Here is a 9511-nt window from a genome sequence, read left to right on the forward strand (position 1 = left end):
GAATGCTCTATTCTGACAGCACTCTATCTGCTAAGGCAGAGCCTGAAACAGTGATGGAGAACCTAGTGGGAAAGCAGGGCCAAGCCAGGGTTGCTCAGGTATATGCAATGCACCTGAGTGGAAGGAATGGAGCCAGGATGCATCCCTTCCCAGACCTCATTTAAGGGCTGATGGTGGAGGTGAGGGTTTCTTGCTGGAGATCCCTGCCTACCTGAGGCCTCTTAAAGGTGCAAAATTTTCTTTGTTTTTGTATCCGTGGCTGCTGAATTTGTTCTTGTTCTCATTTGCTGCAGCCTGGGACTTCGCCACCCTGCTCTTATTGCTGTACTTCCCATTGTGTTATAGCACTACAAGCAGGAAACAGAAAACAGGGCTGCTGTCTCCCAGGAGAGCTCAGCTGAGATCAAGCCTGAACCTGGCCTGACCCACTGCTGGGCAGCAGGACCTTCACCTGCCTCAAGCATCCTACAGATGGAACAACAGTGGTGTGATATCCATCCTAGTGCTGTTCTGGAAAGCATGCTAATATCTGTGTCTTCTTCAGGAAAGATTATTTGTTCTTAGTTTTAGCCATTTAAAAGTTGAGGTGTCTAAGCTGGTGATCCAGGCTTCATCTACAGGCTGTGGAGAGAAAGAGAGGCATCTCCAGAGGGTGAGTCACCTCTTCCAATGTGCAGTGCCTAAAGTGGGTGGCATGATTCATCCTTCGAAGGCAACAGCCTTTCTTTCTATGGCTTAAATGACTAGCTTCAACTAAAAGCCTCACTTTCTGGCAGAAATAAACCAGTTTCACTATCACCCAAATTTGCCCTAAGCTACTTTCAAAATTCAGAGCTACATATGTAAGAAAGTTTACTTCTCAGAAGATGACCCTTTCAAAGGACTGTTTTGTGCTTCCTCCTGGGATCGGCAGATCTTTGTCCTTCAAAATGGTGCTGAGATGGTTTATTCTCAAGTTTCATAGAGTCAGAGAAACTAAAGCCTATTGGGAGGATAAGTAGAAGTCACTTAGCCCATCCCCAAACCCCAGGCAGAAAGCTGCAGCTAAGTTGTGTTATCCTTAGTGCTTCGTCCTTTCAACAGTTATCTTCCAGAAGTCAGTAAGAAAATTCCAGTTGTCTTCAATGGGCTTCCATCCAAGCCTGCAGAGAGAGCAATAGAGAAAATTCAGTTGCAGAGGCAAATCAACAGAGGGGAAAGGTAATGGCACAAGAGAGCTAAGGGATATAAACATGAGAGGGGGAGATGGAAGCCAGGAGGTTTGCTTAAAAGGCTGAGCAGTGGAGAAACATAGAGGCAAGGCTCAGTAGAGAGGAGATGTGGGCAGGGCGAGAGGGACAAGTTTGTACCCTTGAAAGAAGCCTCTCTCTCGTGCTGCAGTGTCACATCCATTTGAAAATGCCTAACTGCTCTTCAGTTTAATCATAGCTGCACTTTTGGGTATAAGATGAATAATTAAGCCTGGGAGTAGAATACGGCAAGTGTTAATAGAGCTAAAGGTACTGCAAAGCCCTTATAAAAAGCTGTGCTTGCAGCACAGAGTGGCTGCTGTTCTCTGCGTCCCCAATCACAAAGCGAGGAGCATGACAGTACTAAATTAAATGAAGTGCATCTGTATCTATTCTGCTTGATGTTTTTCCCTCCTGCGTTTCGTACTATTGCATGCTAAATAATACCCTGTCTCCCACAAAGGTTGAATGGTCTAATTCTACATCTTCTTCCCAAATCAAACCAGGACAAACATCCTGCACATCATAGAATTATAGGATTGTTTGATTTGCAAGGGACCCTTAAAGGCCATCTTGTCTAACTCCCTACAATGAGCAGGGACACCCGCAGCTCCACCAGGCTGTCCAGAGCATGATGCCGTCCCCATGCCTACCCTTGCACAGACTCTCACAAGCATATTCTCTCTTATATTTTAAACATTAACTTATATATGATGGCTTAAAGAGATAGGTCAATGTGAAGTGGTGGTGCTACGGGACTCTTTCTTCATTGACTTCAAGGTTGCTTCCTATTGCTGTGCCACTTAGTCCATAAGAGGTGGCAATTAAGCAGTGTCTGAGAAGGCACTGTCCCAGCTACACTGAGCAGCACCAGGCTCTTGCAGAGGACAGTGTGCAAGGAGCTGGGTTCACTCCTGTGAGGAGGGATGAGATGGAGTGCTATGTTAAATAGCAAATACAAAGCTCCTATCGTAGGTCCTCGTTTTCCATACACACCCAGTTAAACTAATGTAAACTAATCAAATTAGGATGGGAAGGAAGAGAGGTGGTTATTTTTAAGTACTTGAGAGATGTTTGGGAATGGGAGGTCACGCAGGTAAAGAGGGAGGTCAATAAATAGAAAGAAGGAAGTTATTTTTAACCATAGCGATAAGGTATTTTTAGAGCAATCACCTGAAAGATCCCTGAACTATTCAGAATGATGAGCACCGCTCACACAGCAGCAGTAATGGGAGTTACAGTTGGCACGGACCCATAGTCCCCTGCTTATTTCAAGTGAGATTTCAGTGTAAGGGTTTAGGTTTCCCCCCACCACCACCTTTTCATCCCCCTCCTGTCCTTACTGCCATCCCTGGGGTTACCTCAATGACCTGACTCTTATATGGGCACTTGTGGAAGTTTTCAGTTCTTGCTATGTGGGCATTTTCCCCCTTCTTTGGCTTCTCTTTCATCCATTTATTTTGACTGCTCTCCTCTCACCTCTGTACAAAATAGAAGAAACAAAAAGCTGAACATCTGCAGGCAGGTGGGAAAAGGGCTCCTTCCTACAGGACTTGTGTGCGTTTGTGGTGGGAGGGAGAGACGTCATTGGGTTTTTATTTTCACTTTTTGGCCTTTTTGCACACTACCCCACATGGTTTCACCAGTTTTCAACATCACACTTTGTCAGCAAGGAGACAGGACCAGCACCTTCATTTCTTATAGTCAAATTTAGGGGAAGGCAAATGCCTTTAGATGAGGATAAACTTAGAACTTGCCTCCCACAAGCGTTCTTCAGGGATGTCGTAAGCAACACCATGGGATGCACCAACCTGAGTGTGCAAAGAATAATATTTGATCTCCAGTCTTCTTAGAAGGGGTCTAATCCTCCAAGTGCTTCAGCATAAATGATGCTCTGCCATAATGCTGTGAACTTAGCAGATGTTTTCAAAAGCATGGGAAGGTGTGAGTGTATCCCTCAATCTGAATGGGTATTTTTCCCTCCCAGACACCAGGCTTTTGAGTAATTCAGTACATTGAAGTCTTCCTGCTGTTGGGGGAAGCAGATGCTTGAGAGGCATTTTCCTGTCTTGCATTATCTGCAAACTTAAGCTGAACATCTTGCCGCATCCTCTCTAGCCACTCCATTGAATACGGTGCTGTTATTCCTCTGTGGTCTTCCCAAGTAAGGTCAGTGAGAGGGGACTTTTTTCTTTCAAGGATCAGAGCAGAACACAGAAGATGCCAAATGATAAATATTTGACTTTCAAAGATGAAAAAAAGAAAAGAAGAGCAGCATCAAGGGAATCAATCTCTTGGGATGTCCTGTGGTCTGAATGTACAGTTTGTATTGCTGAGATAGGAGCTGGGGATGTGGTGTGTAAACATGTGAGTTTTACAAGGAAAAGGAATCATCCGGGAGACCTCTGGGAAATCACAGAAGTGTGTGTACACCTTATGGCTTGTATAAAATTAAATGTTTTTTTCCTCTTAGAAATATTGATCCTTGTTCTTTTATTATCATGATTATGATTTTTTTTTCTGCTGCTTCATTTTCCATAGTCCTGTCTTTCAGATCCCTTGTTTGAGTTAGTCCTATTTATCTGAACCAGGTTGGTAACTCTCATTTCTTTTCTCTTTTGCTCTCAGTAATTATAGGTCTCCCAGGAAAACTGGCCTTCAGTGGAAATTTCATAAAGGTTTTAAAAGGTTTTATTAGAAAAGATTTGGATCCTGCACAATTACCAGTTCTGAAAGGTGCTTTGCCCACCTCCTCCACTGGAAGTGCTATTGATCATCTCACAAAAGGAAGGCACGCACTTACAGAGAGAAAAGTTGAGGTCTGGTTGTCTTTTCAACATCAATGATAAAATTGCATCTAACGTTCACCTCATTCACCTTAGCTCCACTGGTCTGCACTAATTAAGGTGGAGCAAGCCGTGCCAGTTAATAAAGAACACTGTAATTCAGCTTGTGCTGGTCCATGATTGCAACAAGAGGAAAAACCCAATAAATGATTGCAAAGATGGGCTTTGATTAATAGAGATAGCTGGGGCTTTTGTTCCCTGATTGTATGACATAGACTGCAAAACCCTGCCACTATCAATGGCTTAGATGTAACACTCAAAATACCATCTCTCTCTTTAAAGTTGGGCTCTGTCTTGTAAAATCCTGCTGTAAAATATTGCAGACAATTGTCATAATTCTTTTTTTTTTTTCCCCTTCCAAAAGCTTGGCCAGATGAGCCACCGTTCTGCTCTGAGGCCTTGCACCCAGGGAGTCACGTCCCATGAGAGAGCTGACTCTTTTTGGTGCCATCACCTCATTTCCTGTAAGCGAAACACCAGAGCAGTTTACAGAATATTGTGCTCATATATCTATTGTAGATGTCCATAGGTGTATTAACTTTGGTTCCCTCTATCCAGGATAGCTCTTAATCACTATCAGAACAGAGTTTCCATACTTCACAACCACAAACCCTTGCTACATGTCCCATGTCCTCTGTGCTGAGCCACCTATGGACTACAGAGCTGGGAAACTATAGAAAGCATATACACCTTATGGTTTGTATAGAATTATACATCTTTTTTCTATTAGATACATTAATCCTTGATCTTTTACTATTATGTGTTGTTTGGTTGGTTTTTTTTCCTTCCTACCGCTGACACCACGTGCTGTGTGATGCCTTCAGCCTCAGCCATGGGGAATGTGACTGGCTGGAAGACTGAGGTGTGGGACAAGCAAGTGGTACAAACCCATGAGCTTCACACAGCCCAGCCTCACCTGGACCAGTATGTGTGGTGAAACACTGGAACAGGTTGCCCAGTGAGGTTGCAGATACTCCCTCCCTGAGAGCACTTGGGGCCAGGCTGGATGGGGCTGTGAGCAACCTGGTCTAATGGCAAGTGTCCCTGACTATAACAGGGGGGTTGGAACTAGATGATCTTCAAGGTCCCTTCCAACCCAAACCATTCTATGATTACAGCTGTGTAGATGGGAGACAGAGTGATCATGGATCAATCCTTCCTCCCAGCAGCTCCCAGGCTCTCTCAGGAGCAGTAAGACTGGTCTGTGTGTACTCAGCAAGGCCAACTTTTCACACCCCATTAGTCCAGATTTGATGAACCTCACTTCCCACAGACAACTCTGCTGATGGAGCTGACCAAGGCTTTTTTTTTCCTCCCAGCTGAACAGTCTTCTCTTAAAGAAAAGCAAATTCAGCAAAATATATTTTTGTTGACATTTTTAATGGGAAATTATTAAAACACCTCACTTCTACTTTAGCATTTGGCCAATTCTGCCTCATCTGGCATGAAGTAATCAAAATCCAGCAGAGAAGTCCTCTCTGGATTTACCTCTTTCAATCATTTAAAGTAAGGCTGTCCTGAGATTCCCAAGCTGAAATAGAATGGGATGGGATGTTGCCTCTCACCCTGCACTTTGACAGTGTTTTTCATTTAGTTTTGGGACTTTCCTCCACAGCACACAAATACTGCTCCAGAAAGCTGCATTTCTAAGGCGGAAGGTTGTCTTGTACCAACTGAATCATAGACAGGATGGTTTGACTCAAGGCAAGTAGAAATAAACAGTTGCCACAGCAGAGCTCCTCATGCAGCCAAGGCAATGCAGAGAGGAGCTGATGAAGGGAGCCCTGTGTGGTTTTATAGCGACAGATTTCTTTGCATAATGCATCTTGGATGAAGTTTCAGGTTTATTTTGTACTTATCTGATGTCAGAAAAGTACATATTAAGTCTTAAAAAAAAAAAAAAAAATTTAAAAAAAAAAAGGTTTTTTTGTAATCAGCTTATTGCAGCCTTCCATGTATAATAATGTAGTTATATGGCAGTAAACCTGGAATCCTACAGGAGTTTGTTGTAAAGTGACAGATTCAGGTCAAAGCTGTTAATGAGCAGCCAAGCTGATGTGTGATGCATAATGAAGAAAAAAACGACATTATTGTTTTACAGGTGAGCTCAGAAAGTTGGGATATGCCGGATCCATTAGAGCAACTGTGTATCTTGAAGTTTAATACCTTGCCTCTGGCCAGTACCTGATAGTTCAGAAAAATCTGGGCTATTTTACTGTTGATAACTAAAGAAAGCATGATGTAGATGCATTTTTTGGCTACTTGGCTCCCTTCTCCCCGGCAACAAACCCTGAATGTCCCAGTTGACTCTTCTCCAGATGCAGACTTTGAAGGGTGCTGATATGGTGTGGGCATGACCGCTCAGACCCATATTTTATTCTTTGCTCTGCCACTATGAGACCCTATGCAGCTGTTTCAATGTCTGTTCTGCCTTCTTTCTCATCTGAAATGAATGCTTTTTGGGGAACAAGTTTCTCATTCCCCTGTTGCCTAACTGGCTTTTTCTTTTTCCCTTAATGTTTCTTTGTTTTTATTTTCATTAACCAGAGCCTATAATGAATGCACAAGTAATATTGGCCTGAAAAATACCCAAAACATTGCTCACCCCATGAGGAATATCAACATAGTAAAAAAAAAAAAAAGCACTTTGGAAATGGGAAGAGATGCAGAAAGACAAACGCAATCATTTCTGTTCAGCATTTCCTGGGAAGAGAGGGCAGCAAACAAATACCAGAACAAACAGATGACAGGCAGGTCTTCCTCTGTGAGACTGACCCTTGAAAAATGATTGGGAACTTCAGTCGGTGTCACAGTTGTTTTCTTTTTAATTGGTGCTCTCCTGAGACGCTTCTTGAAACGAGGTCTCCTTTTTGTTATGTCTCTAAAATGCCATCCACTCTGGTGCCTTGGTGTGTGACTGAGGTCCCCCGGTGCCACATGTGAGATATTAATTCTCATTAAGAAGTGATGCAATTTGTGGCCATTTGGATATTTGCTGTGCTCTTCACTGGCTGTTCTGGGTGTGATGTAAGAGTTCATATCAGTCTAATGCCCACTGCCTGGGATGACTGATCCCAACCCAGACATTGAAATTAAAGATGTAATTCAGGCTAGCAAGTTGCTTTAGGATCTCAGAGCTCCCAGGCCTTTATGTCCCTGAGAAGTGGGATTCCCCTGGAACTCAATACCCATTACCAGTTACTGACAGCTATGGATCTCAGCTAGAAAAATACGTTGTCATGATTGTAATTCATGGTTTTGAACAGTCCTTTTGACTTCCACACATGCACATGCTCAATATAGCAATCCAGAGTGTTCAGCTCCACACAGGACTGAGCCCCTCACTAATCCTTCTAAACACAAGTCTATTGACTTTCAAAGCAAACCGCAAGGGCTTCTTATCTACATTTCCTGAGCAAGCTGCTTGCTTAGGCTGAGCCTTTTGCATTAGTCTTCACCAGAGTTGATTTTGAGCAGCAAACATGATTAGATTTTCATATCAAGAGAGACTGAAAGCATGGAGGTGGTTGCCAAATATCCAGGAGTAAGTCAGGAGTGAACTCTCTTCATTGAGTAGTTTGTGAAAACACAGCAGGATCAGAATTGGTGCCTAATCCCAACCCAGACAGTATCCAGGCTTTGTTTTCTCACTCTGGAATGAAACTTAACCAAACCCTGAGTCTGAGTGTCTTAGGGAAGCTTGAAAACCAGATCTCAGCTGTTAGCTGCATGACATTTGTATAATCTGATCCTGTCATCACATTGCAGAACAAGATTCAGCCTTAAATTACACCACAACCCAACTCAGAGAGACACGCGCTGCACGTTGTCAAGAAGCCTGCCCCAGAAAACAGGCTGAAATAAGGTTTGTTTTGCCTCTAGAATATTTCTGTTACTGGCTTCTCTTTGCACCAAAATCAGGCAAAGGCATTGCTTTCAGGCTTGACCGGAGCATCTGGGTTGTCTCAAGACTGAAACTAAATCCACACCATAGTAGCACACTGCTGTATATCTTTGTCAAGGTCACTACCACTGCCTGTGTGAGTGGGGCACTCAGGCAACAAAACTGTCAGGAAAAATAAAAGCCTATCTGGAACAGTACCTCCTGTCCTGATGTCTCTCCTGTTGATACAACGGTCAGGCTGTTGATGGCTGAGACTAAAAAATAATGAAATATATTTGTGTATATAGAAGCAATGTGTACATGCTGTGTTTCTGGCTTGATGATATCAGGTCTCTTGACTTCCTTGAATTCAGCAGCACCTCTTTGCTCTGCTCCTGGCAGCATCTTTGAGACCTAATGACTTCAGATCCCCTTGGCAGACCCTGTCCTAAGAGACTGAGCACTCTGCAAAGCCATTGAAGCTGAACTCCTGTTTCCCATTTACAAGTCTATGTTCTAGATGAGATGAATGACAGGTAGTCAAAACAATGTGTGGCTCAGATAACTGAAAAGTAACATGTACTTTTAGCTCCTATTTCCATCAGAAATATTGCATTTACAATTCTCTTTTCTTTTTCTTTTAGGCTTCTTTTAGAATTTCAGCCAAAATAATTCAGCTGACCACTTTCTACTGCAGGCTGTGGTGCTGGTAACTCCCAGCAACCTCACAGCAACATACCACTGGCAAAATCTTACCTAAAATAAGGTGTCTTTGTGATTTTGCTGTTTCATTTTGTTTCTTTGTTCAGCTAAATCTGTTTGAATTTTTTCCATGGCATTAAAATACAATTTGAGCTGTACTTATAGGTTGCGTTTTACATACTAAGCTAATGGGCTGGCATTGTTCATTACTGAGCCAAAACTGATAAGAGGGAAGGGTCAGCAACAGGATTGGTTTGGGGAGTAGAAGAGTCCTCACTGCACAGTGAGGTCAGTAATCCCATTTCTTTTGTGTCTGACTGTATCTCTTCAGGGTCACCTAATCAGATTCTTCTCCTCTGCAGGCTTTGCTGCAGTTCTAATTCTTTCTAGCAATACCTTTCGGAGTTCTCTTGGGGAAGGACCCATGGCCTGTTTTTTCTAGGTCTCTGCACAAGGTCAGATTTCTTTCCTGCCTGCATTCTGAGGAAAGCAAGCACTGGAGGGCAATGGGAACTACTCAATGCTTGCACTCCTCTACCATGCATCACTAATAATGAGGGCACAGAGTGGCATGGCTGGATCTGTGAGCCCCATGGAGATGTATGTAATGGCACAAAGTTGTTCCTGGTGGTCAAGATTGCTATTGGCAGTTTTGAATGTGAGGTTAGTTCTGTGCATCCCAAGAGCACAGATTTCACATAGTTGGTTTTTTTCTTGTTACAAAATAAGGAAAGTCATCTTGGCTAGAAGAGTGGACTTGTATCAAGCACCCATCTCATGCCAGGAAAAGTCACAAGCTGGACATTCAAGAGAGGGAGCTGAAATTTCTAGCAAGTTTTTCTTATAGAGAT

This window comes from Coturnix japonica, chromosome 17, assembly GCF_001577835.2.
Source record: "Coturnix japonica isolate 7356 chromosome 17, Coturnix japonica 2.1, whole genome shotgun sequence".
NCBI lineage: Eukaryota > Metazoa > Chordata > Aves > Galliformes > Phasianidae > Coturnix > Coturnix japonica.